At 42.8% G+C, this 27263-nt stretch overlaps 1 protein-coding gene across 3 annotated transcripts in view; it reads right to left on the bottom strand.

Moving 5' to 3' along the window:
* PHACTR1 (phosphatase and actin regulator 1) overlaps positions 1-12059 on the bottom strand; it is a 153595-nt gene extending 141536 nt beyond the window's left edge. Inside the window, exon 1 of one of the 3 annotated variants that reach the window (XM_082047135.1) lies at positions 11853-12059. The gene's annotated coding sequence lies outside the window, so the exon portion shown is untranslated. Of the gene's footprint in view, positions 1-11156; positions 11217-11852 lie in introns of those variants that run through there. The other 2 variants (XM_082047136.1, XM_082047134.1) reach the window with 2 other exon arrangements.
* Between the last annotated feature and the right edge of the window lie 15204 nt (positions 12060-27263).

The following is a 27263-nucleotide window of genomic DNA, read 5'->3' as shown; positions in this document are numbered from 1 at the left end:
TCATTTGCCTGCTAAACACAGCTGTTCTGTATTTTCAGAAGAGATGACTTCTAAAACTACCACCCATCTTCATACAGGCTTGCAATTATGTTTGTTTGTGTTTTTTTTTTTATTTAGAACACAGGCCCCAATGTCCAAAGAAGGCCGAGGAAAAAAAACAACAAACCAAACCAACCCCGAATCAAAATTTAGCCCAAAAGCATCTTTATTGATCCTCTATGCAATGCCAGAAAATGTGTTGGTGAACTGACGCTTGTCTTGCTGCTTAGTGAACTGGCTGTTCTGCCAACTTGAGATGAACAGGAGAAAGAATGATCAGTTCACTGGAACTACAGATCCCCCTATTTTCTTTTAGGCGTATGCATTTCCACACACAGCACAAGTTCATAAGGAAAATGATGTTTGACTAGGATGACAGAAATACATAGAAAGCCAAGCCCACATTAATAACTTGAGTACTTTCCTAGAATAAGACAAAATGCTAACCTTATTTTAATATGACACACAAGAAAGAGAAAAGAAAATATGTCCTGAATTCTAGCTTGTTTGTACATGCCACTTACGAGGGGGAACTCAGAAGGAAGGGAAGCTACATAAAAGAGTCTCACAAGTCCCTCCTTATGTTCCCATTTAGGTATCGTGGCTAATTCTCTCTGACGGCTGCTAGAGGAGTCAAAGACTGGCAGCCATAGTGAGGAGACAGTCAGAAATTGCTCTTCTCAATTCAGATGCTGGAGCAGGCAGCAAATCCCATCTTAAGTGCCACAGCAGACTGCTAGAAGACAACCCCTCACCCTGATGGCTATAAACCAGCAGACAGTTACTTTGGGGCTGTAAATTTTAATGAAAGCTTTACTCATCTCACTCTTCTATTTCTCAACACGGTACAATTAAGATTCAAACATCTGAAGTTCCAGACAAGCCTCTGCACTTGATTTTTCCTTCACGCTGAACCTAAATTTCTAAGGTGTTTATCCAATAAAACCACTGTGCTAGCATAAGGAGACCATCCTGTTTTGCTGGTGCATGGGATGAGGAGAGGGGAGAGGTCTTTCAATACTAGTTCAACTTCTGGTTCAAATAGTTTCATCCATCCATCCATCCACATGTCTGTGCATTTGCAGTGCTGACTGCTCAGTCTGAGCATCTGAACTTTTAGCAGTGTTGACATTTTAAGCAGATTGGAAAGTGAAATGAGAAAGATATGCTATAAAGCTCAATAGCAGCATGACACATACTCTTTATAGCAGTTCAGTTTCAGCTGATATAGAAGGAATAACTTTTCTACTGATTTTATTTATTTATATACTTCACCAAAAGCAAGGTTGACAAAGTCTCCATGTTAAAAAAATAAACAACACATTGGAACTGCACACATGCTGCATTAGAGTATCTTAATATTGGAAATATCACAACAGCTGCACCCAATGGATGTGCAAAGAGAGAGAAAGCCAGTGCCGTAATCCTTATGACATGGGCTGTTGACATTAGGGACCGTGGATGTGGTCCATGTGGATGTGAATATATGGATACCCAATACTTCAGAGAAGCTTGCTAATACATGGGCTGTGGATGCAGTAGACCACAGTGGCATCTCCAGGCCTGGCTCTTTTGTCAGGATGTAGTTAATGATTATTCTAACTATTTATCTTAAGATCCCAAATACCAACATTTGCTTACTGACATTTTCATCTGTGGCTTCTTGAATGTGTTGAAAGGATAACTAATATTCAGGACAATGGTATTCCTGTTGCAGCTGTACATCCCTCAACCCACTGCTGAAGATAAAGAATATTGTTATCAGCTCTTTGTAACAAAACCTAGACATACCTTTCTTGAAATGACATGATATTCTCAGTGTTACCATCATTATAATTCTGTGCTTCCAGAGCTTTAGGAGGAAAGATTTAAAATTCTACCCCTCTCTGTTTTTTCAAACAGGTAATCAACTTCTCCTAGGAAGCAAGGTGAAATAAAAATCATTCTCTGCTACCAAAATCTCCCAAGATAAATTAAATAATTGGATTCATTTTAATTTCATTCCCTGTACTCTTCTTGCACAAAGCCATTAGACTTATGGCCTAAAAAATGTCATAAAGAAGATGACAGAGGGCAAGATCCTTCCCTTAAGTAGTTATGGTGAAGGCATCTGCTGAACTCCAGTACTAAGCCTGTCATCCTAGTCTTGCGCTGCACCACTCAGGGCAGGAGAAAAGAAAGAGAAGACTTGAAGTACACCTTATATCCTTTCAAAAATGTTCCAACTAACAGATGTACTGGGCCCTCTCTTCACAAAATGCTGTACGTTTTAAATTGCAACCCTTAGGCTTGGCTGATATAGTAGGCAGCTGAGATTGAAAACCTCTCCAAGTTACGTGCAAATAAATGGGTGCGACACTAATCTCACTTACACAAACCAAGGTCTTAGAGGACGTGTGTCTCTCGCTCCTGGTCCATGTCCTGACTAGTATGCTGTGAAGCATACATATGCAGAAACCTGCCCTCCTCTTCAGAGATTTCTGATGAAATTTTACTTTTCTGGGTGAACAAAAAAAAGCTGGGAATTGTTTGTTTTTTACTCCTGAGCCAGATTTTTAAACACTCAAAACTTCCACTATCTATGGAAGGAACAATGCTGGATCTCTCCCAACAGCACATCTTCATGGTGGCTGTTGGACACTATGACAGGGTGGTGTGGGCATAACCGGGACAAAATGATACATCTAGTGGTTCCAAGAAGTTACAGCAGGTGGTTTCATAATGACTGATTTTATCTTTGATTTAAATCACACTGTGTTCATTGTTTTTCAGAGCAACTGCAATTAATTCATCTTCTTTTGACTCAGAGGATGTCACCCAAAGGCAGGGGTTCTGCTAGACCTGCCTCATCTTCAGCAAGCTGGATCCAAAGACAGGAAAGTCAAAGAGAGATGACAGTGACAAGATCAGACATTACCTTATTCCTCTCCACTCAGTCCTTCCTGAGGCACACTAAAAGCAACAGACCAGTGAAGATTCATGTCACTCCACAAGAGCCAAAAACCAGCAAGAGGACAGTTTTCCAGCTCATAGGCATGACAAGAACATCGTTATTTTCCAAGAAGCATGCAAATGTAAGTCACAAAGGAAAAATGGGGCATCCAAGTATGTTCTGACTTCACCTCTTTGCAGCATCTACCTAGATAACAGCAAACATCACAGTATCCTCCAGTTTCTAAAGAAAGCCATTGGAATATGCAGCCAGGGCTGGCTTAACCACTCTGCACTCTGATGCTGCCCTTCAGCTGCCCTGGTGCCCTGACGCTGGATTTTGGCCAACAGCTTTGGGAAGATGCGTGAGACCTGGCACAATGGATTGAACGGACTACAAACACATCCCATTAATCTCAGCCATCCCGGCAGACTCTTAGCAAGGTGGTACCACGGAGACGTACACTGTGCTCCTGAAATTATGTTCTGGCTAATTGGGGGCTGAATAAGGTGACAACAGCAGGAAGCCAAATTCAGTATTGTCTGATTACAAACAAGACAATATTAGAAGACGCAAAGGAATAGCTATGCATTTACTACCAGCCACTGAAATGAATCAAGAAATAAATTCTTACAATACAAACATTAATGAAGAATGTCTACCTCTCTTGCTGAGGTACCAGCAACGAATGATAAAGTTACATATCTAGCAGTATACTCAAAAGGATAGGTTTTGCTCATAGGTCAAGAAGCCCATAAATGAACTCTCAATGCTTTTAATGATACAATATTAACTCTTGTTTCTAAACAGAGGCAGAAGGTATTATAATGACACGAACTGATACAAGTAGTACTGATTTCAGACTAAAGAAAGAAAAAGTGAAACAAAAAGACATAAAGAAGAGTTGTCACATGCCAAAATACTGAATCAGATTCTCTCTTCTGATCTCTTCCCTACATACCCAGTATTTTTCTGCTGCTTAGCTCTGACTGGCAATGATGATATTAATGAATAAAATTCCAATAATGGATGTAAAATAAAGTACTTCCATACATCTCATTTTCTTCTTAAGAACCTCAAGTTTTATAAAAGAAACAGGCCAGCTATGCCAACCATCCTCTAAGAGAAACATCTCTAAGCAAGTAAGGAAACTACTCAGAAAAGACAAAACACAGAAATGGAAACTAACTGCCCCTCTGGGCAGGGGTCAAAGCTTAAAATAGGATGTAGGGATGATGCAAAATGGCAGAGAAAGCCAAGCTTGTTCAGCCAGGTCAATATCAGATGTTTTCAAGTGCTCTGGTAATAACAGAGCAAGAAGAGAACCTTCTCCTCCATGATCTATGCCATCTTTTGCATCTTGCCCCTTTTTTATGCACTGCCTCCCCCCTTAACCCATGGAAAATTTGGAGACTTTCATGGTTTATCAAACAGTTCTGTATTGTATATCTGACGTATCCAGTTTGATACAGAAGCATCTTGACTAGTCATACTACTCAAGATGACAACATATACTTAGAGCAGAGCATTTCTCAACTCCCCACAAGAACATTTTGCATTGTGTTTCCAGTGTTGCCCCAGTCTTTGCATTTAAGAGGATTACATATCTCAACACTTTAATCTTGGTTTTCAGAATAGAGAGAGAGAGCAGGACGGTAAGATGCTTTCAAAAGATGACAACTGAGTTACCACACTGAAAAGGAGAGAGGAGACAGGACTGGAACAGGCCGGCCGTTCACCCTCCGAAGACCAAAAGAATTGGTGTGTTCTCTTATCAGTGTTCTTATGTCAACACTGTGTAATAAAAATGAGACGGTGCTGAGCCATTGTGACCAGTTCTGTCATTTTTGTTGTTTTTGTTCCTAAACTGCTCAAATCAGTGACACAGACATACAGAATTCCTGGAAAAGGTGGCTAACATTTCTCTGGTAAGGGTGCAGGAGTTTTCACTGGAAAACAAGGGATTTAGACATTTGCTTGCATAAGCTTGACTCAGTCTTGCATACACCTTTTTCCCCCCATACTATCTAATTTACCAAAGTGAAGACCTTGCTTACTACCTATAATGTTCCTACAGTTTCAGTCAATAATATAAATTATATTGCAGTTTTGGCCAAGGCATCTTCCAGGGCTTTTCAAAGCAAGCCCAGAGCTCTGCCGAGTGACAGCCTGTGCAAGCTGGGCCGTGAACTTCCCACTGCCAGGGCAGCCTGGTCCAGAATGGTGCACAACCAGCTTATTTTGTGGCCAGCAGTTTCTCCTACAGGCAGTTTAGCAGGACACGAGCTCATCACTACAGAGATGCACATGAGCAGTTGATGACTTACTGCAGGCTAAGTGGTGTTTCTTTTAGCTTTATTTTGGGACTTAAAGGTACAAGATATGATCTCTCCTCTCTTTCCCTATCCCTTTTCTTTCCTTTTACTGCAGACTAGCCAACTGAAATAAGTTCTAGTGTTCAAGGAAAGCCTCACATCTCACCAGTCAGCTGTTTGCATTTGCTAGTCTCAGCATGTATGCCAGAGATACACCTTCTCAGAGCCCAAATTGACTTTCTTCTTCCTCTTTTCTTCCTCCCCCTTCTCCTCCTTGCCTGCAGGCCATGTACAGCCACCCCAGCTCAGTACAGACCCATTATTCTCTCTGATCCCAGGACAAAACCACAGGTAGCTGATGAGGTTCCATCAGTCCCCTAAGGTGCAAGACACACTGATGGGAGTGGGGCGCTGGGACTCTGCCCTTCTCGCTCTCTGGTAAGGGAGTAAACCTTCGTGTCCTGCCCGCCTTGGGATTTTGCCATCTGGAAGTTACCATGAATAAGAATCACACCTTCTTCCCAAAAAGGCACATTTATTCTCAGCCTGGGCTGTTATCTTCCTAAGCAGAAAGCGATGCTGGTGGGAGCAAAGTGTCCCATCAGGCTCCCCAGCAGCCTGTTGGGATGTGGAATATTTTTGCTTGGCCTCGTGAACTGTCTCTGGCACAGCACTGTATTCAGCCCAATCAAACAGTACAGAGTTCAACCAGCAAAAATAAACCAGTTTTATTTTATGATCTGTGCTGTGAAGGACACATATTTCACTATGCAATGTAAGCCTGTGCTTTCCCCCCACCTTTCTTTAAGGTAACTATCCCTCAGAGACTAAAGGCACACATTGAATAATTATATCAGCTGTTGAAACCTCAAACGTGTTTTTCAGCTTCCCACACTTCACAGCAGGTCCAGGTATGCTGGGGTTTTTTGCCAACTTTTCTATTCTGCGTAGTGTAATTTTTTTCCTCCAAAATATTTTAGGATTTTTAAGAGATACAATTGTAAATGACTGCAATGCCTCATAGCCACATACTGTGCGCACTCTAGAGATGGAAATAGAAGAGCAGGTACCGTTTGAAATAATGTGAGAATTAGTGGAGGAAAACATTTTTATACACAGCTCTTGCAGGGCTTATGGCTTGTCTAGAAGATAGCTATTGCATTTAATAATTACTTTTGTGGGAAGCAAAATAATCACTTCAGAGACAATCTCTCAAGTGATGATAAAGTAAATGTTCTCAAAGTTCCCAGTTGAAAAAAATAACAGTCTTCAATTCCAGGTGGGAATCTCACTCATATGTACCCCCCCACACACAACCCCTCCAGATCCCCCTTTTCATTTGGAAAAGATATTTATCTGGAATAGCTAGAAAAGGGACAGAGAAGAAAAACAAGTATGGAATTCCTACAGCAACAGTATCTCAGTCCATGCTAATTTTCATGCATATATAAGATAAAAAACCCATTTTTGCTTAAGCAGCAAAACCCTGAAGTATAGGAGCATACAACAGGCAGACTGAGATTGAGCTCTGAATGAAACCTTTTGGGGTATATTTATTCTTAATACTATTTATATTTCCACTACCCTTGTACCTACAGACCCAAAAAAACCTGGAGCCCTGCAGTCCTTGGCACAAGGAATGCAAATGGCAAGAGACAGCCTCCCCCTGCCACCCAAAGGACTCATAAGCTATTTACAGACCAGCAAGCAGGTGAAAGGAAATCCCATTACCTCAGTTTTACAGACATGGAACTTACACACGGAGTGATACACGGACGGGCATATCTGAAGTTGCCCAGAGATCCTCTGCAGAGGTGGGAACTGAGCTGAGAACCCTCATGTGTCACTCCGATGCAAACCCCTTCTCGCTGTGCAGCCCCTCTCTTCCAATGCACTATTAGGTAACTGCTTTCCACTTAAGCTGACTTGTCAGATCCTCTTTATAAAAATCAAAAGCATCCCACTTCAGTTGCTGCACCCGCTCTTTATGTTAGGTTATTTCTTGGTGCCTTTGAAACCCCTGCAGTTCTTTCTAGCCACACTAGAGATGCATCTAAACCATATTCCAGATCCAGGCTCAGACTTGTGTAGGAGACTGAGGATTGCAGTCAGTTTGTAGTGTATGAATATGTTAAATAAAACCCAGCCAAATCTCTTCTCCTTGTATTTTTTCCTCTAGCTGCTGTTCCCTTGCTCATCAGTCATGCCATCTCTATGACCCAGCACCGCCACAACCCACCCAGAGGCCGCTGAAATTAGTACATTGAGAAGTGCTCTGTACATACCAGGAGATGTTTAGCATCACGCAGTCCCAGACCACCTGGATCTCTTGTAGTTCTGGCTCCTTTGGCTTTACAAGCTTATCAGTCACTTTCCCGCATTTAAGTTCAGAAGGTATTTTGATTCCCCTTCATACTTGTGGCTCTTCCAAAATACTTCTACTTGTGTTGTCTCCTCACATCTTGTCTGTCTGTTCTTGGGACTTTTGCAACTCTCCACTATACTGATCCTCCCAACATCTCTCTCGCAGCCTTACTGTGGCAGCATTCAGGGCTCAGCCCTGATTGCTCTTTTATCACTGGAGGTGACTCACATCTTTCTACACTTGACCTCTCCCTCTCGATTCAGTCTACCATGTCTGATTGCCTCCCTGGCATCCTGTCCCGGATGTCCCGTGGCCTCTCAAATGTCACAGGATGAAACCACACGCCTCATTCTTCCCTCATATACAGTTTCACTACTTCTCCATTTCCAACACCATTTCTGCTGTTCTCTCACCCCAATTCTTGATGTTGGTGCTTTAAACACCCTGCTCTCTGCTAAAGCATCTCCCACTTCCATCTGCATTACTGTCACCTCCAGCTTCTCTTTGAGCTTCTCACTTCTTATTTTTTACCTTATGAAAGTGCTGCATCCACATCAACTCCTTTTGTCCTTACTTCAGTGAGCCCACCTGCATGTCCAAACTCCTTCACCAACTTCTCTCCAAATTACATGACCTCCCTTCTAAAATGTAACACGACTCAGCACCTGCCTCCATATTTTCCTTTGGTTTCACAGCTATCTCTTCTGCTATTCTCCTAGTCTTGTCTTTTGCTAGACTAGTAAGTGGTCTTTGAAGGATTTCCCTCTGTTTTAGCATGAATTTTCCTTCTCTGGTTCTGCTAGTGCAGTAGTATTAATACAATAAGAATGCAAAGTAGGATGATGACTGGAATCCAGGACTCGTAACCAGATTTGGAGGACATTTCAGCATTAAAGCAATGTACCCCACGGGCTTGCCTATGCTATAAGGACCGAATCCTGGTCTTTGTACACAGTTCCAACAAATAATTGCTCAGGTCACAGAATCCACACAGTACTTTTGGGTTCACCAGTGCAATTTCAGGCCTACAAGACCATGTATAAACTATATATAGGTTTGAATAGGAGGATAGGGGTGTCCACATTGCAAAGTTATATGCATTTCCCTAATAAAATGTACTGAGAGGTCCCCTTTCTGGGTGCTCTTTACACTGTGCAACTGTGAGGATGCACAGACATCTCAAGATTCCTACAGGTCTCTCCATACATGGGTTAGTCACAGGTCTTTACCTGATCTCTTCTGCTGATATTATGATCATATAATCATTTCAATTAATTAATCACCCTTTCCCTCTAAACTCCAAAAGACCTAGAACAGGTACTAACCAGGGAAATACTGGCAGTTTTCAGCCCTGAAAAACGTGTCAGAGTGAAGCCAGTCAGAGTGCTCAACCAGCATAGCTAGGACTACAGCTTCTTCACTTTCTGAAAGAAGCTTGTAGCTGTGCATGCTAGTAGGAAAGGATTAAGGCTGTACCAGTATTACAGCCTTTTAAAATGATGACCCTAACAGTTATCTGCATGTGGTGGAATAAACTCTGCCCCACAGAACAAGGGGGTGAAAATGGACTGACCAGATGCTCTGGAAATCTGCTGCCCCTCTGCTCTATTCTTTGCCTCTCTAGGGTTAGCAGATTATCTCCTGTCAAGAGGCGGATCCTCCACTCAGAGTATCTCATGGTTTGAAGACAAATAATCAAATATAAAAAAGGCAAACAAGTACTTAAATATACACCTACGAGTCCATTAAGAGGTACAAGTAACTGGAGTTATACATTTGTAAGCATCCATGCACACACACCTATGAGCCTTAAAGGAGAGGAAAGCAATGCTCTTTTCTTGCTGTGCTAAGATTTAAAGTACAGGGTTGCAAAAAAAACCCAGCAAAAGATGTTGATGCAGCGGAGTTTCAGGTCAATTCAATTAATCTAGGAAAGCATTTTTTTAAACAAATGGCTTAATTTGCTTTTAAGGATAAGTAAACCACACTAATAGCGTAAAGTACCTACTGCTGCTGCGCACAGCCCTTCATTTAATATCTGTGGGGCTTGCTGTCACCAGCAGCACATAAGAGGAAAGAAAACACTCAACATTTTGTGCAGTGTTCATTAGATTCTTCCCTCTGCTGTAGTGGCATAAGCAGTAAGAGTGCTTAACCCACTGTGGGTTTCCAGGCTTCTCAGGCTATCTTCCCCCTTTACACGAAAAGCAATTCCGTTCAGCTTTAGCTGCAGTTTAATCAAAGGAAACTATAATCACTCTATCAGGATGCTAATTCTAAAGAGACATTAGCAAAACCATAGTTACTTCATTAAACTGCAGACCTGTGGTTGACAAAGGATCATCAGATCCCAAATAATATTTTGCTCTGTTGCACAAAGCAAAGGAAGGCAGCTTTTGTTAATTAAAATAATAATAATAATAATAATAATCATCATCATCATCATCAACAACAACAACCTCTGCAACAAAAGATGCAAAATGAAATGCCAACAACCACTGAGAACCTCAGCTCAGAAAATTATGACAATTTCATATTCATGTTTATAACAAAAAAGCCTTTCCCTGCCCTTCAAAAATTAGATCTGTCTACTACATCAGTTAATAGGGAGTCCTTAGTTGACTGCCTTCAATCCCAAGTAACATGTAAAACCACCCAGCAAAGCAAAGTAATACAACATTGGACAAGAATGCGGGGTAACATCTGTGAGGCAGTTTTTTGCCTGAATGCTTTTATGCCCCTTTTAGTTCTCAGCTTCTCCTAACTGCTGACTTTGGCAAAATCCAAATAATTTGTCATTGTTGCCTTCCAATATTTACATTCCCAGGAACATAAAAAGCATATACTTACCTGTAGCAACACCTGTGATTGATTACACTGTCACTCTCTGAATATCACCTGGAGGTTTTGCTCAATCCCAAAAGGAGAGGGGGAAGGGATGAGAACAGTTGTGTGATGAAGAGCGCTATATTAATCCCAACAAAAATACTATTTCCCCCCATGCATTTGACAGCATGGTGAAAATCACACTAACTGGATTCCAGGTAAACCAGTCCTTCCAAATACCGAGTTGAGTCAAGCAAACTCTACTGCAGCACAAGGAGGAAAAAGTTGATGTATCGAGGAGCGAAAACCCTGATCTAAAATTCACAGGAACGGTAACAAACCACAACCGACACACACAGCAATTTCTATAGCAACTGAGGAAAAAAAAAAAATAAACAAACCAGAAGGAGTTGGTTCCTTAACTGTTAGCACGAAGCTTCTGTGGCAAACGAGGGGACCTGTCCCTCTTGGCATCTCCCTGATCGACGGGCTGAACGGATGCCCAGTGCGTTTCTCCCGCGCTCCCTCTCCCTTTTCCCGGGGACCTGCCAAGGGGCAAGCCGAGCATCCCAGCCCCCGGCGGGAGCGCGGCCATGGACACGCACACCCATGCAAGAAGCCAACGCGCTCCCCTGCCTCTCTCCTGCACCCACTCGGCACTACACCCCTCGGCACTCACCGTCACGGGCTTCCTCCCCGCGACTGCAGTTGCTGCAAATGTGTTTGATCTCCTTGCCTATGTGACAGTGTATCACAAAAGAGACATTGTTGTTAGTGGTGGTGGTGATGGGCTCCTTCAGTGGCTTCATCCTCACTAGATAGAAAGCTTTCTTTTTGGGTTTCTCTCCACTCTGCTCGGAAACCGAGCCCTGCCTGCAGGCAGCAGAAGGAAAAGCGAGCATCCCCGGCTGCCTGGAGTGCGTGCAATCCGCCATCCGCTCCCGCTCGCCTCGGCGTTTGGCTGCCACACGCACACACACACACACACCAGGGATGAAGGGGAGGGCTGGGGGAGAGAGCGGGGTTGGGGGAGGCGGGAGGCAGAGCAGGCAGAAGCGCTTCCTCAGCCTCGCTGCCCTCCACGACCCCGCTCCTTAACCGACCCAGACGGCTTTGGCTGGAGGATGCTCAGCGCGTCCCCGCTCCGGCCATGCTCGCCGCGGACCTCGCCTCAGCCGCGGGCGCTGGGCATCTTTGGTGGCGAAGAGAAGCCTGGTACAGTTTTAGCTGCCTTGCTGGCCGCACACACCCCAGGAGAGCAGACCCCCTCCCTTCGCCTTCCCCCCCTGCCCCCTCCCTCTTCTCCCATGCCCCACTCCCTGTTCCGACAAAGCCCCCACGCCCCCGGGAGCCCTCTGGGATGGGGGACACTTGCCAGCACCGTGGTCCCTGGCAGGACGCGCTGCGATTCTCCGGCCCGGCAAACCCGGCAACCTCGCCTTCGCATGGCATGGCAGCGTGTCCCGTTGTAATTACTGTTTTACACACAAAGGACAGGCTGACAGCAGGCTGACAGAGGGCTGCCCCCTTCCCGCCCCCCGCCTCCTTCCCGGCACATCCCCAGGCAGCTTGGGCTGTGGGGGCGCCGGGCCCCTCTGCTTTGGGTGCCGCAGGAAAACCAACTTCCCCCCTGCAAACCCCGCCCGCTTTTCATTCTTCCTTTTTCTTCCTGTTTGCTTCTTTCAAAAGACAGAGGAGGTTCCTGTCCTGGCCTGTGCGGGGCTCCGAAGGACAGCCACTGACAGCAGCTGGCACCGCCTGGGGACTTCAGCCCAAGCCCCCCTCCCTGCAGCGGGACCGCTCCTCCTAGGCTGAGGCTGACCAGAGGCTCCCGGAGAAGCACAGGCAGCTTTGAATTCATTCAGACTGCTGATCTGGGGGGGTGATGACCCCCTTTCTTTGTCTCCCTTGCATTCTGCCCAAATTGCAGCTGCTCCAGAGAGCTGCCCTTCTCATCCCTGGGTGTCTGCAGCCTGGGCCGTGCGCTGGCGAAGCTCCCCCAGCCTGAGGGGATTATAATCTCTGGCCAGACACTCTGTCATCCCTTGCTGCCCCCAAAACACGCCATTTGTTTTCAGGGCACAGTAAACAGCCCAGCCTGTCGAAGCAGCAGCTCAGGACAGCGCCTGTGACACAGAGGGAACAGGGTCAAGAATGCTTGCTTCTTGCAGGCTTTTGAGAAGGAAAGCCTGAAGAGATGATAACCTCAGCTATTCTGGTAACTGTTAGAGAAATGTGAGTGTTGCTCCTTTAAATCTTCAGCAAGCTATCAGTTTGGCAGGCACTAAGCAGAGTGAGTGCAATTGGGGCAGATGAAATACGGCAAAGAATAACACCATTCTCCTTATTTTTAGCCAAAGCCCTTGCTCGCTGCTGCAAGAAATCCACCCATTCTGCAACTCTTTAACATTTCCACATACTGTTGCCACATGTTTTACCGCAAAAGGCCAAAATGGCCCCATTTCTGTTCAACTGCACATGAAATAGTCAGTGAGACTTCTGCCTAAAGAAAGACAGAGCAGAAACTTAAAGATTCAGTGCCATGGTTTTCCATTTTCTCAAATGCATGCACACACGCGCACAGCTACACACACAAGATGCATGCAAGGAAACTGCTGACCTACTTGTTCTGCGTCATTCTGATGCAGGTCTGACTTCTCACCTGCCGCTCCTGGGAGCTGAAACCTTGAGATGTCACATACTGCAAAAATTGCAAGGCTTTACTTTTCTCAGCAGTGTTCACAAAACAGACTAGGTACTATCAGTTCTCACGGAAATCCCGGCTGAAGCATGCTCTCAGCAGAATCATACTGTTCACTAAGCCACGTAAAGTATCCTATGTATATAGGTTTATGTTGAATAGAGTCGGTCACCTCAGGTTAAGTATTGCCCCAAAGGACTTGATTTTGCATGTGTTGCTCATCCAAAATTCTCACCCACTTCATTTAAGTAGTAGGAGAATAGGGAATGTAGAATTTTTCAGGAACAAGCAGGTGACTTCCCCAAACGTGCGCATCATGTAGCTATGAGTTAATATACTGAAAAGCGGTCCCTTCGAATGCCTGAGACTGAGACAGCTTGCTACCTTAGACATTTGGAAAGCAAAAGCTGAGCACAGTTTGATCCCCTACCAGACACCCCACAGTTCAGGCACTGGCAGTGGATTTCCCTCTAACTTACTCATTGCCTTTGAGAACAGCTTCAGTTCAGTTGTGATTCAGAAAATAATTAGGTAAGTGAAAGACATGACCATAATTCACCTTCTGAACTTGCTTAGAGTTCACTGCTGCCTGTCACTGGTACCTGGCACTGCTGCATTATAGAAATGGGTCAGGAAAGGGGAGCACATTCAAATGTGAATTTCACTGAATTTGGAAAATGAGTGTTAATGAAATGCTGGGTGAACTTTAAACTGGAATAACATATCTGCTGTCTCAGGGCAGTATTGTGGTGGTGTGTCCCACCTGGTTCAGGAAAGGAAACTAGTGTCAGATACTCAGCAGAGCTTAAGACTAGCAGAGCTGGTCTTGTAAGGCAAATGGTCTTATAGTTAAGGAATCAAGTAGGACTTAGGACATGAAAAACTGGGTCAGGTCATCAGTCTTTTGCAGTGTCCCTCTGTGACCTTGGACAAATTACTTACAACGTCTTGATATCTCAGCTCCTTGGATAAAGAACAGTGATGTTGATGTTCCTGTTTTTCAGACAGATTTATGAAATCATATTGCAAGGCACTCTGAAGGTGTTCATCTATGACAGAGAGGGAGCACTTACAGACTGTTCAAATACTGAGATCTATTCCTACAGGTCAGGTGTATATACTACAAAAGAACTACCAAACATTATAGGAATGGACAGAGCTTTTACAAGCAGATCCCAGGAAACTGCAGAAGCCCAGGTGCTCTGACATATTTGGGGACATTTGGGAATTAAATAACTGGTCCAGTGAGTAACACCAACTCCATGTAGATAAGAAGTCTAAATTATCATGGAGAAAGCCCTATGCATTTTTGCTTGCAGGTGCTATGTATTTTGAATGCAAACAAGCCCTGAAGCCATCTGCTAGTATGTCTCTTCTAACATGCGCTTCGCTATAACATGCAAATTGCCTTCATTCCTAAGAGCTGCCTTATAAAGAATCTGAATTTGCCACAGCTCATAAAACAAAAATATGTTTAATTATGATCTGTGTAATTATGGTGAAAGCTGCCGCTACTAATCAGTTCCAGGACAAATAATGTAAAATGAATGTACTACAGTATTCCTGCAGAAAATGACTTGCTTTGCCTTGTTTTTAAATATAAGTCAAAAAAGTGTAACTCTCGCTGCCTCAATATGTGGCTGCAAACCTTGGCATAATTTTATTGCACAGCGAACAACAAAATCAATGAAGAGGATGTCAGACAGTTATTTGACAGCGAATCAACTAACTTGCATCCTATTGCCAGCCCACATTCTCTTCATATACAAGTTTGGGAGACCATTTGTACCTTCAGTTCCTCCCACCGTAGCCTTTGCCACTAAGGAGAGTGCCATTTCCGTTGTCCATAAAGAAGAGATGAAAGCAACGTGCACTTTAAAATGGTGACTACTGAGATATGGGCTCATACCTGTATCAAAATCTTAAAGGCTCCACCCTGCCTTTCCATTTTTTCCCCTGGAGCATGTCTCCCCCTGTCCCAATATGAACTGGCTGAGAATGTTGTTTGGGATACTGCACCCTCAAACCATCTCTGTGAAAGCAAAAGGGGATGCAGGAACCAAGCAGTGAAAGGCAGGCAAGCTTCTGGCTGCATTCCACACCACAGAAAAGAGTTCTTCTTCTTTCTCTAAGCTGTGGCACTTGTGCGAACACCTAATGCCAGTCAGAACACTCCTGAAGTCTGTCCTGAGCCTCTCAGCTGAGGAACATGGAGGTTTCTGTGCAGGCAGGAGTGTCTCCCTTCTGTTTCCAGCACAAATAGGTGGGCATCAGAAAACACATGGAAGCCTCTCAGCCACATTTCTTCAATACAAAGGTTGTCCTGGAGAGCTGTAGCATTTTCCTGAAGAAGCTGTGGCTAACAGAATGGCACTGTCCAGTTGAAAATGCTAGTCAAATCCAAGTCTAATAAGGCAGCATCACTTCTTCTGAGTAGTTTAATCTTTCTAACCAGAACATCATGATTCATTTGTTTTGCAGTCTATTTAGGCAGCAATATTTTTACAGGGATGCCCCTCTACTTGCCATTTTTTTCTAAATATTTTCCTTTCCTTCCTATTTCCTCTGCCCACTGTACTATGAATCCTAATGAGAATAAAAAAAGAGATAAAGTTAAATTAACAAAGTACCAGCTGCTCCAGTGATTAATCCATACATTGATGTTGTATTACACATTCTCAAACAAACTGATCAAATTGAAGAGGAAAATATGTACAATTGGATCCACTGGCTACAACAGAGGAGTCGGCCACTAACACAGTACCCCTTTCAGCAGTATCTTCTATTCGCTGCCAAGAAGTGCCCCAAAAGCCACCTCAGGACAGCTGACATTTGCCAAAGGAGTTTGTTTCCAGGTGGAGAATCCTTCTACTTGCGAGACAGCTCAAACCTGGCTAGCCAGGTATTTTCTGTTTGCCAGGCAATTAGTGCAGCAGGACACGGGTCCATGGTGGGGGCTCCAGGGTGCTGGGCTGACAGTATTTCCGCATATTTCTGCGTACTGCATGGCACATCAGCAAAACTGGGAGGGCAAGGAGGAGGAAGAATCAGCCTGAGACTCCTGCAGGCCAAAATAGAAGATGACCTTTTTAGTTCTGCAGCTATAAACACATTCTTAAGCAACAATTCCAGCTACTCCTCACAGTCACAAGCCCTAGAGAGCCAGGTGATGAGTTCTGCACAAACAAAAACAAACTTAAGGGAGAAGAAATGAAATACAATGCCCTTTCTTTGTCTTCTTATGTTCAGCAATGCTGCAGAAGCGTCACACAGCTCACTCTTGTTCTACTTGCAGGGCTTTCCACATCCTGTGCGCATGCTTTGCCATGATGGAGTTCTCTCCTCATTTAGGAGAAGCCCTGCTATATTTCGATGTGATACCATATGGTGTGATAAAAATGAACAGAAAAGGTTACACACAAAAAACACATAAGCTTAGAAACACCTGTTTGCTGCAAGCGTGAAGAACTGCTGACGGTAAGGGACTTCTAAGGATAAAAAGGAAGATGGACAGACAGAAAGTTGCTGAGCTGCCATTTGAATGCCCAAACATACATGTGTAATTAATGCACTCAGGCCTGATGAAGCTAAGGGTAAACACCAGCAATGAACCAATGTGGAGCCTGGATTTGTAAAACTGCTGAGCAAGCAAACATTAGCATTAGATGATGCTCAGAGGAAGAGACAAGCTTTATGTTGAAATTATAGTTGAAGTTCTAGCTCTAGCAAAGTCACTGCAAGTCCTAGCACCAGAGCCGCTAGGCATTATAGTCCTAGCAAGGTCACTAGCTCCCATCTTAAAAAATCCACTCTGAATTTCTGTATCTAGTTGAGATGCGCGAGGCCCTGGGGTTTTAGTGATTGGTTTGGAGCACTTGAAGAGCCTGCATAACTGGCTTTTCAGAGGAATGGAAGCCTACACCATTTTTACGCTGATAATAGACATAGGCTAGAGCAGGGGCATGAACTGGGATTCAGTCACACTCCTGCACTCTCCGTTTAGACACAGCTGCAATCTTGAAGTTAACAAAAAGTAGTTCTAAAAACCTCAGTGCAATTACGAGACTGAAACCAAGAAGGAATCTGAATTAAGTTCTGCCTGGACATTTTAGCAGCTCACATGGCTGCACATCTTAACATACACGAAAACACAACAGCACTGGTGACTTGAAGACTCACAACACACAGCAGCTTCCACGGTGGTTACTCCCTGCTTGACGTTGAATGAATAAATCTGATACTGGATTTTCACACACGCACTCTCCCTGTCCCCCCGTACCTTTTTCCTTCTGCTTATAAATAAACAGCTCTGCACCTTCTGCTTTCCTCCCACCAAACCCAGAGCTGTCTTACATAGAGATGCAAAGAAATATATTTAAAAAAAAAATCCGACACAAAACCAAACCCACAGTCAGGTATCTGGCTACATCTACAATTCTTCACAAGGTAATGTTCCCCCACAGTGCACTAAAAAAAGCTCAGTGAGGGGAGAAGGGAGAGCATGGGTGTGTGTCCAGTAAGCCTGTGGGGGAAAAAACAATGTGACTTATTTTGTCAGAATGCCTCTAGGCTTATAAAAGGGAGGGAGAAGGTCCGGAGGAGCAGCCCAAGGCCTTGGAGTAAATAAAGGCAACTACTGGCCACCTCTGGGTGGCAAACTTGGAAGAACTGCTCCCACATCATGGTTTAGTTTTATACCTCCTCCTACGGATACAGAAGGTAGGCACTGGTGTTTTTGTTGGCTACGAGTAAAACTAAATGTCTAAAAAGCAAAGAAGGCAACAGGAGGATTCCAGAGACGTGCATTACAACTGTTTCATAACAAGAACATTAATTTGAACAAAATCAAATGTTTCACTTAAAATAACACGGAAAACATAGCAGATGCCCCAAATTTGCAACATGCAATGGAGAAACTTGAAACTCTGTGTGACAAACCAATGACTTGGAACAGCCTTTTCTGGAGACTCTTGCATGCAAAGAGAGCTAGTAAAGCAGGTCACGGTCATCATCTTTCAGGTTTTCTTGCTATTTTCTCAAGAACTGCACATGTCTCACGATGGGAATAAAAGAAACACTGCTGAGAAAAAAATCTACTTGTAACTTCTAGTGCCTGAAAATCCTGGATGATCAACTCGAGACACCTGAGAAAAACTCAGTCTTTGAAGATCTGCCACTTGGCATATCCTGAAACTCTATCCCTTTTACAGTGTGTGGGATAGAGATGAATGTCATGAAATCCCAGAGGTCTACGACTTTCCATTCCCTGTCACAGGCGCTCTGTCTGCCCTGGCTCCAGAAAGGTCTGAGTCATCTGGCTTTAAGGAAAATTATAAGAAAATAGGTCAAACTGAACTTTCCATCACAGGCAATTGCAATGAAGTCAATCAGCTTGCACAAGCATTGCTCTCAGCACAAATTGCCCCCGCACTTCTCTCTACATGACTAATCAAATTAATTCCTGACGATATCAAGTAGCATGGCTTCCCCAAGAATATAGGCAGACTAACATTTCCTGCTGATAATCCTTACTTTTACTCTTGCTTCTCACGCCAAAATTATGGAGAAGGATCAGACTGCAGGAATCTTCAGTGAAGTAATACATCCAAAATAAGAGCATGGCTTGAAATTGCTAGACAGGCCAAAAGATTTATTTCAAAGTAATTAAATGGATAGTTACTCTCTCAGAAACTCTCTACTAGCTACTGAGATCACCATCTTACAGTGGACAAAGTTACAATCAGCATATAATAGGGATGACTGGATTTTTTGCCTTTAGAAATGACTCATATTAAGTCTATTGCTTGTAGTTCAGAACAGTTTATTTGAAGGTCAGGGATATGACTGTGCATGAAGCACACTCGTTTAGGCAACACATTCACACACACACACACACAAAAGACAAATGAGAAAGAACAAGTTTTGCAGACTTAGCCCCAAAGAGCTCATTTACAGTAACATCCTTTTTTCACTCTTATCCAAACTTTCCAGGCCAACAGCCTGGGACTTGCCATGTCTCTTGTGGGCTATGGGATCTGCCACACAAAACTAATGAGTTTTCATTTCAGTTTAATGACTCGCTACGGTTCCTGTGGTTTCCAGCACCATTGTGTTCGAGGCAATCTGAGAAAGTAGTAAAATACAAAAGCTTTGGAACGGACATGTGGGGAAGGCCAGACAGCAAGTCCAGTAAAGTTAAACCCTGACCAAGCTCAGACAGAGGATGAGAGGCTGAGCTGAAGGAGAAAGCTAATAATGAGGTCTAATAATGGTACAAGTGAGTATGCAGGCAGGGATTCAGAAGGGAACATGAGGTGAATGGAAATAACGTTCAGTCGGAAGAGAAAGCAGATAAAGGGAAGGAGAAGGAAGACATTCCAACTTTTGGTCTGCTTTTGAATTGACAGACCCTCCCAAACTTCAGAGGCTTCTGCACCACTGAAAAGCACTTTGTAATGACATGTGAACAATGCAGGAACCAGGAGTACCGGGGCAGCTGCAAAGGATGACTAAGGTACATACACTGGCAAAACTGTAGGGGCAAGTTTTCATAAGCATCTGCCTCCACTGGGCCTGACAGTAACATATGCTGTCAATCTCCTCACTTCAATAAGCACTCACTTTTTTTTTCAAATTAGGAAAAAAAAACAACAACCAAACACAAATCCCTAGGAATAGTATGCAGTTTCTATACATATCTCCCAGTTAGCTTGCAACTTGCAGTACTGAAATGAAGCAAGAAGCTTCTGACAATATAATGAGCATCTTTTTCAGCCTTTTCTTCCTTCAGCATAAGCACAGGCTCCTCAGAACAGCACAGAAATCTTTGTCCAAAGAAAAGCAGCAAAAAAAGGATTCTTCCTGTCCTCCTTTGAGCCTCTATTATCTTTACTACAGGCCAGTCACTTTCCATCATCAGAGACTCCTATCTCTTAGTCGCCACTTGTACTTTCACTGGGGACTGGTGTGAAGCACAAAGCGCAGAAGGAAAAGTTTGGCTTTGCATCAGTCCTACGTCACCATTGCCCTACCATCCCCGGAGTTTCACATAGCCAGGCTAGTCCCTACAACACCTACAGAAAACACACATGCCATCAGCAGATCTTGCTGCCAGAAGGCCATATTAAGCACTGCTTGCCCCTGTAAAACCTTGAGTAGCAGTCAACAAAAGAAGCTGCAGTGTGCTAAAGGATCTGAAGAAATAGCCGCATAATCAGTTTTTGCTGAAATCCTGGAACATATTTTAATGGGAAATTTGCCAAGCTCTTTAACATCTGCCCATTGGATAATTATAAAGACTCAAGATCCAGACTAGACCTTTTACAAAAGGAAGAAGAATTAACAGCTAAAATTTAGCTCATCTTTCTCAATAATGCATTGTCATAATATATAACTACAAACCTATATAACTCTTTGAAATCTTAACCATCATGTGTGTAAATTATTCATAAGAAATAAGAACTCACTGCTAACATTTGTTATTTTTCAAGGTTTTATGGATCTAACTGCTCCATTTGCATGATCCATAATGCTTATCTGCCAAAACGTAAGTCTCCAGGGGATAAAGGTGGCACTAAAAGCAGTATTTTGCTTTTATCAGAGGTTTAAACCAGAGAAGAATGTGTAACGGAATGCTGAAGTGGAAAGTCTGCAATACAATATGCATTTCATTCACAGTGGAGGAAATGCAGGAAAATACTGGTAAAACCCACTGCAGATCTCTTTTATTACTTTGTATTACAGAAATTCCAAGGGGGCCCAGCAGAGCTCAGGACTGCAGTATACAATGCACTCTGACATTTCAACAGACTTTTTTGTCTTAATGATCTTCTTCAGGTTTCCTCTAGTGCAGTAATCCTCTGAGCTTAAAGCATCCCAGCTTCAAGATTTTGGCGCTCCAAGACTTTGTAAGGCTGTAAGTACATCATGAGGCCAATAGCAGATGGAAGCTTCCAATCACTTTATAAGTTATGACTGGAAATCTATCAACAAATGTAAACTAAGAGGCCAAACACATCTATGTTCCTTAAATGAGCAACTAAGAACTTTTTTGTTCATAAGCAGTGTTGAATGACTGCATTGAGAGAAGATTCAGGGGAGAATGTAGTTTTCATTCTCTTGTGATGCTTGCACTGAAGCAGCTGCTTCTACATAAAAATATATTTTCCCCTCCCCACAACAGGTTAAGGTTTAAAAGTGAGACTACTAATTACTTATAAACAAGCATGAGACCAAGTTGCACAGGCAGATTATAAAATCTCCATCTCTGTTGGTTTTCGAGGTTGGACTGGATAGGTTCCCAAGCAATCTAATCTAACCAGACCTGCTTTGAGCTATGGAGGTCCCATCCAACCTAAATTATTCTATGATTCTAAAACATTCAATCAATAATACCTTTCTCTGACTTGTACACCTTTGTGCAAACAAACAAAGTCAGTCCAGGGCCAAAGACTAGACCCCAGGGGTTCATGAGGGTATTTCTGCACTCTGCAACTGCAAAGTGACCAAGCTTGCTTGTCAGAATAACAGCTTTCAGCTATTCAGATGAGATATGAGTGGGATGTGATCATGCCACAGCCCTTCAGTAAGAAGCTGGTGAGTTGTGCTCACGGGAGTATACACAGCATTTCAGTTTTCTCCAGGAAAGCCATCTGACTTTCTTCCTCACGGGACCAGCAGCTTCTCTTCTTGAGAAATCTCATGCACTATAAGCTGCAAATAAACTTTTCATATCACAGTGCTGCCGCTTTGAGAAACCCCAAACCATGCACATCTTGCAACTATGCCGTGTAACCTTTCCTGACAGAGTCTCCTCCATCGCTGCCTAACCACCTCCATCTGAAGGAATGTCAGCTCCACACCCTGGTTGCAGAAGGACAAATATCCTGGGAAACACAATAAGTACCACGCGACAAAGGGCTGCTCTGGCTGCTGGAGGCACCACTCTCTTATTGTCTGCACAGAAACACACCGAGGGGCAAATGGAAAGGCTTCTAGCCCCAGACAGTCTGGGGCACTATAACTGCAGTTGCATGCAGGAGAGGGACAGGGATTTTGTCAGGCCAGTCTGGTCTCCAAGTGGAAGCGCAGGGATCAGTAATGGGGAACAAGTGTTTGTTTTGCTCTTTCTCTTGTCCTTCTGAACAAATTAGGACTTAAAAGCAAAGAAGGTGACAAAACAAAGAACATGGCTTGTAGAGAACGAAGCAGCTTATTATAAAGCTATTATGAATAGTTGGCTTGCTGCTTAGCTAGGGGATAACGAAGTTAGCAATTAGAGATGATGAATGGTTGAAGGGGTTTTATAATGATATGGAAAGATTTCATCTTTATATCAGACAGGCTGAATCCAGGTCAAGTCAGTACCAACTGAACGTGAATGCCATCTGATTTATTTCATCAGGTTGTGTGGAATGAGCTTGGTCCTTGTAAGCTCTTTGGGACAAAGGTTTACTCATGAGTAATTATTCATAATAAGCACCTCGACTTGCATGAGGAGGTGCTTTATACAAGGTACTGTTCAAACAGCTCAGCCTTGAAAAGGTTAAGATTCAACTAGATACAACTGTAAAAGTATCATTTAAATATGACAAAGAGAAAGATGGTATAGCTTGTCCAGTATCTTACAGAAAGCATGTGCCAGAGCTTTATTTGAATCTATTTATTTCAATCACAAGCCAGTTCTTCCTGTTTGGGCATTTAGAAATTGCACAGTGCATGTTGGGCACAACTGCAACCTATATAAAGAAGCAAAGAACAGAAGGTGCCCTTTATTAGCCACCATGTTCATCAGCATCTTTGAGGAGTCTGCTTCTGCTCTCACAAATCCCCCCAGTGAGAAAGAGAAGACGTGTTAGTTAGTACCAAGGAATGGTGTCAGCTTCTGGCTCGCTAGGACAAGCTATGAACAATATTATCTCCCCACAATGGACAACTGCCTCTTCTACAGGGTTACTGCCAGAGAAGCACTGGGATTTCAAGTCACAACTTGAAGTTCAGCTCCTTACCAGAAATTTTGAGTGACTCAGAATTGTGAATCCTCCATTCTTTTACATTTTGGGAATAGTAAATGAAGTACAGGAGAAGAGAAGAGGTTAGAGGTAATGGAGAACAGAGACTTAGTTAAGGGGCCAAAAAATGGTAAGAGAGCTGGAGAAGGAAGCTAGGAAAATAAGTTGAGCATGGGAAAAGAAAATAAAAAGCAAGGACAAAAGACAGTGCCCTGATCCATCAGGGGGGTTATACTGATGCAGTCCATTGTCACACATCTAGCACACTACCAAGGAACATTACTCTGCTGTACATTGTACTTGGCATCTGTGCAATGGGACCTTGTTAGGCATTTGCAGCAGCATAATCATGTTGAATAACCGGACTTTGCAAACTTTTTAAACATAGGTTTCCTTGGGTCCCTAGAATGACTAACACAAACCCCATGGTGTGAAGGGGAGTTGGGAAGAAGTTGGCCAGTCTTCAGTTCTCCATTCTAGACTGCGCAGTCCGTACAATCTGATTTTATATTTTGACAATTCTCCCAAAGTTAAAATAGTTACAATTATAAGAAGTTTGAAGCACGGAATTTAGGGACAGGTCTTCAAGACTTGAGAATGTCTCCAAGGCAGGAATGGGGTAATTCAAGTACAATCAAGTAATGTTAATCAAAGCATCTGAGAGAGGAGGTAGAAGGAAATATCCCCATGGCTATAAAGAAAGTAGCACAGTTTTGTAAGGAGAGACAAAGGGAGTGTAACTTTGGATAGCACAGAAGGAGGTGATCACTTTCCCTTCAATTCTTTCTGTGTCTTCTCCCCATCCGCTGAGGAGAACAGAGAGAAGTGAGCATTTTGCATAACAAAGGAGAGGGGAAGGATTGCAGTCTGATTCAGGAGAAAAAATTCAAGAGCTAGCTGAGATACTGGAGCAGCCAAGGAACTTCTTTACTCTCACATATATTCCTGTGTTCTGTTACCTTACTTCTCTGATGTTTTGTTCTGTTGTTAAAAGCCCATGGATTTAATAAATCTATTATCTTTACATTCTGTCCCCTGACACATTTGACTCTGAGCATGCAACAAAGCATTTTTGCTGCATAGTAATGATGACATTGAGACCCTTCGACAAACACCAAGATTTCTAATGCATATCCCCAGGATATCCAAAGGCTTACAGCTGTCCAGTTTCAGAGCTGGTGATGCTAGCTTTGATGTGATGATGTACCATCCAGGGACAAACAATTACCGAGAGAACGCTAGCTTTTGGGAAAATAGCAAGGAGGACTCATGGTTCTGAGGATCCTGAGGTGTGAAGGACAATATCCATGACCTTTGTTTCTGTTCACAGGTTTTGAAATTGTGTGTGGCCATTCAGATTACAGAACACAGGGCTCAACTGTTTCACAGAAGCAACTCAGAAAATGCACTTTGCCTATGCATAATAGACACTGATAAAGTTTAGGACGGTTCTTCCAAGCATCGGTAGACACAGGAGGTGCTGCAAGCCTGACTCATTTGCCTCTGTTGACAAGAAGCATAGCACTGTTTGAGATAAGAAACACTGTAATACATATTATCTTTTAGACCTGAGGGTCTAAAACTGTTAGCAAACATTCTATAAATAAATAACTTCCAATTGTCTACTGGTTGGGAGGACAGGTGGCAAAGAAAAAAAAAAAGTATGTAGGGTGAACACAAACAAAATATTGTTTAACAACTATCATTTTAATTATGATTACAGAGGGTTTTTTTGGCAACTTTTCCATTGTTTCAGGCATTGCCTTCTGATATCTTTGGCTGCAAAAGGTGCCTGGATGACAGGTCAGATAAGATACAGGCCTTTTAACAATGTGAAAACATTCTTCAAACACAGTTGTCCTAATAAACATTTTTGACGATGCAAGCCTTGCAAAATTAGGCTTTCAGGAAACAATGGATCTACATACTTGGAATGACTTAGTTAAAACCAAAACAGAATATGGAAAAGTCACAATGCAAAGCTTTGTGTTCAGATGCTTGTTATACCTTTATAATTTTAATCTGCAGATTAAACATTCTCTGTAGATCACTGTGCTCACAAAATGAATACATTGAAATTCAAACTAAAGATCCTGAAACAAACCCAGCCAGCAGTGTTAACAATGCTCCAGTGAGTATGCTGGCACACTTTCATATTCCAGGTCAATGAAGCTTATTCTAAGCAAAACATCTGGAGCAATGTAAATCCAGCTCTCTTTAAAAACTAAATCTATGCTGAGCTTATCTTTATTTCTTTAAGATGCCATATAATTACAGTCCTGATCAATGCAATTTTGCAAAACCATCTTCTGCACTACTTCTCCCGTCAACGATTAAAATGATTATGTTTTTTTTCCTCATTCTACTCAAGGCAGTTCCCAAGAGCAGAACATTAAAATCTTAATTTCTGGTCACTAACACTGATTTTTGATCCAAATACAGAATTTAAATGTTCGTATATGGTCAGAAAGTTTTAGAATTTATTCATCCCTTCCTCCACTTTTTTATTTTCAGAGGTGGATTGAAATAAACACAGTATTTAAGGCTACATTCAGATCTAGGCTAAGAAAATTATTCTTCATTGCTTCTTAGGCTTTTTAAAGGGAGTCATTGATATCAGAATTGAAATAGAAATGAGAATAGTATTTCCAACCCACTAAGCTGGTAAAGAATTATTTAAATAAGCATTCAACAGATTTTGTCTGTATATACTGCCTACAATTAAATTTTACTTTGGCCTTGTCTTATGGGAAGAACATCCTACTGAATCTGTGTCAACTCTTCAGCAGCTTTGTCTTCCCCCATAAATCTATGAAATAACTGCTATAAAGTTAATACCCAGATTAATATGGAATTAAACTCTCCTGACATGTTAAGCTAGATGCAAATACATGCAAATATTGCTATATACTGTCTTCTGCAATGCTCAGCACGAGACAATTGATCCCATGACTACAGATGTAATGTTCAAATTTAAAAAAACACTCACAACCTCTCCGGCCACACTATGGAAAGTTAAATTCAAAGAGAAAGTGTAATTTCCTTGAAGTTTATATCACATAAAGAAGGCCTCCTATATGTCTTGCTTTAGACATTATTTTATGGATGAAGAGTGAGGAAAATATACTACACAGTTCCAGCAAGGATAGCTGAATTCAGTCCTGCAGTAGCATGAGCACATCACAGTGGTGATTATCAGGGCATCACTGACCTGGCAAAATCTCTCAAAATACACCAATACCTAAAGTGTGGCTAAACTGCATAAACAAACACAGAGCCCCCCAAGAACATATCACTATTTATAACTATACCACAATATGTCCTGGAAGCCTCAGAAAAGACACAAGGGCTAGTCACTATAGTAAAGACTCAGGAGGAGTCTCTGTCCCATTACAGACAGACAAACCGGCACTTATTTTGTAGATACATAACTGAGATAAATATATATATTTTTTTACAAATTGATGGGATGTCTGAGCTAGAGCTGCAAGATAGACATCAGAAGAGAGCAGCATGCTTTTTATGGTGGGTCCAGCCAGTCCCTGTGGACACATTCACTTAAAAAATCTCCCCATATACTTGCAAGAAGTGGCTGCAACTTGCTGCTATCCCAAGGCCCATGACCTGCACTTGCTTTAGAAGAGAGATATCTGCAGAGAGCAATGCATTGCTGCACAGGGATGTGTGGAGCGTGACATGTTATCTGGGAGAAGGACCATGCCAACACGTTGTGCCGTGCAGACACACTGTTAACTGGCTGGGAGAAGCAGAAGACGGAAGAGCTGACACTCACCAGCTTCCCCAGGATTTCTGGTAATGGCTAGCGACTGCGCTGCCTATTGAAAAGAAGTACCGAATGTGCGTGGGCTGTGTCAGGCTGTGTATGGGCACTTATGCCAAGATGCAGAAACAGCATCTCAGAGGTGGCTTTCCAGGATATTTGTTTTCTTTATTTCTTTCATTTTTCTAAAAAAGAACAACTGAACCATGTTCTAGCACGTAGAAGGAGCCTCCCAAAGGTGATGTTTCCAGTGGCATATAGATTTTTTTTGCTGTTGCACAGACCTTTGTTTTT

The sequence above is a fragment of the Streptopelia decaocto genome (assembly GCF_964273445.1).
Source record: "Streptopelia decaocto genome assembly, chromosome: 2".
Classification (NCBI taxonomy): domain Eukaryota; kingdom Metazoa; phylum Chordata; class Aves; order Columbiformes; family Columbidae; genus Streptopelia; species Streptopelia decaocto.
This window is presented reverse-complemented; position numbering and strand designations above follow the sequence as displayed.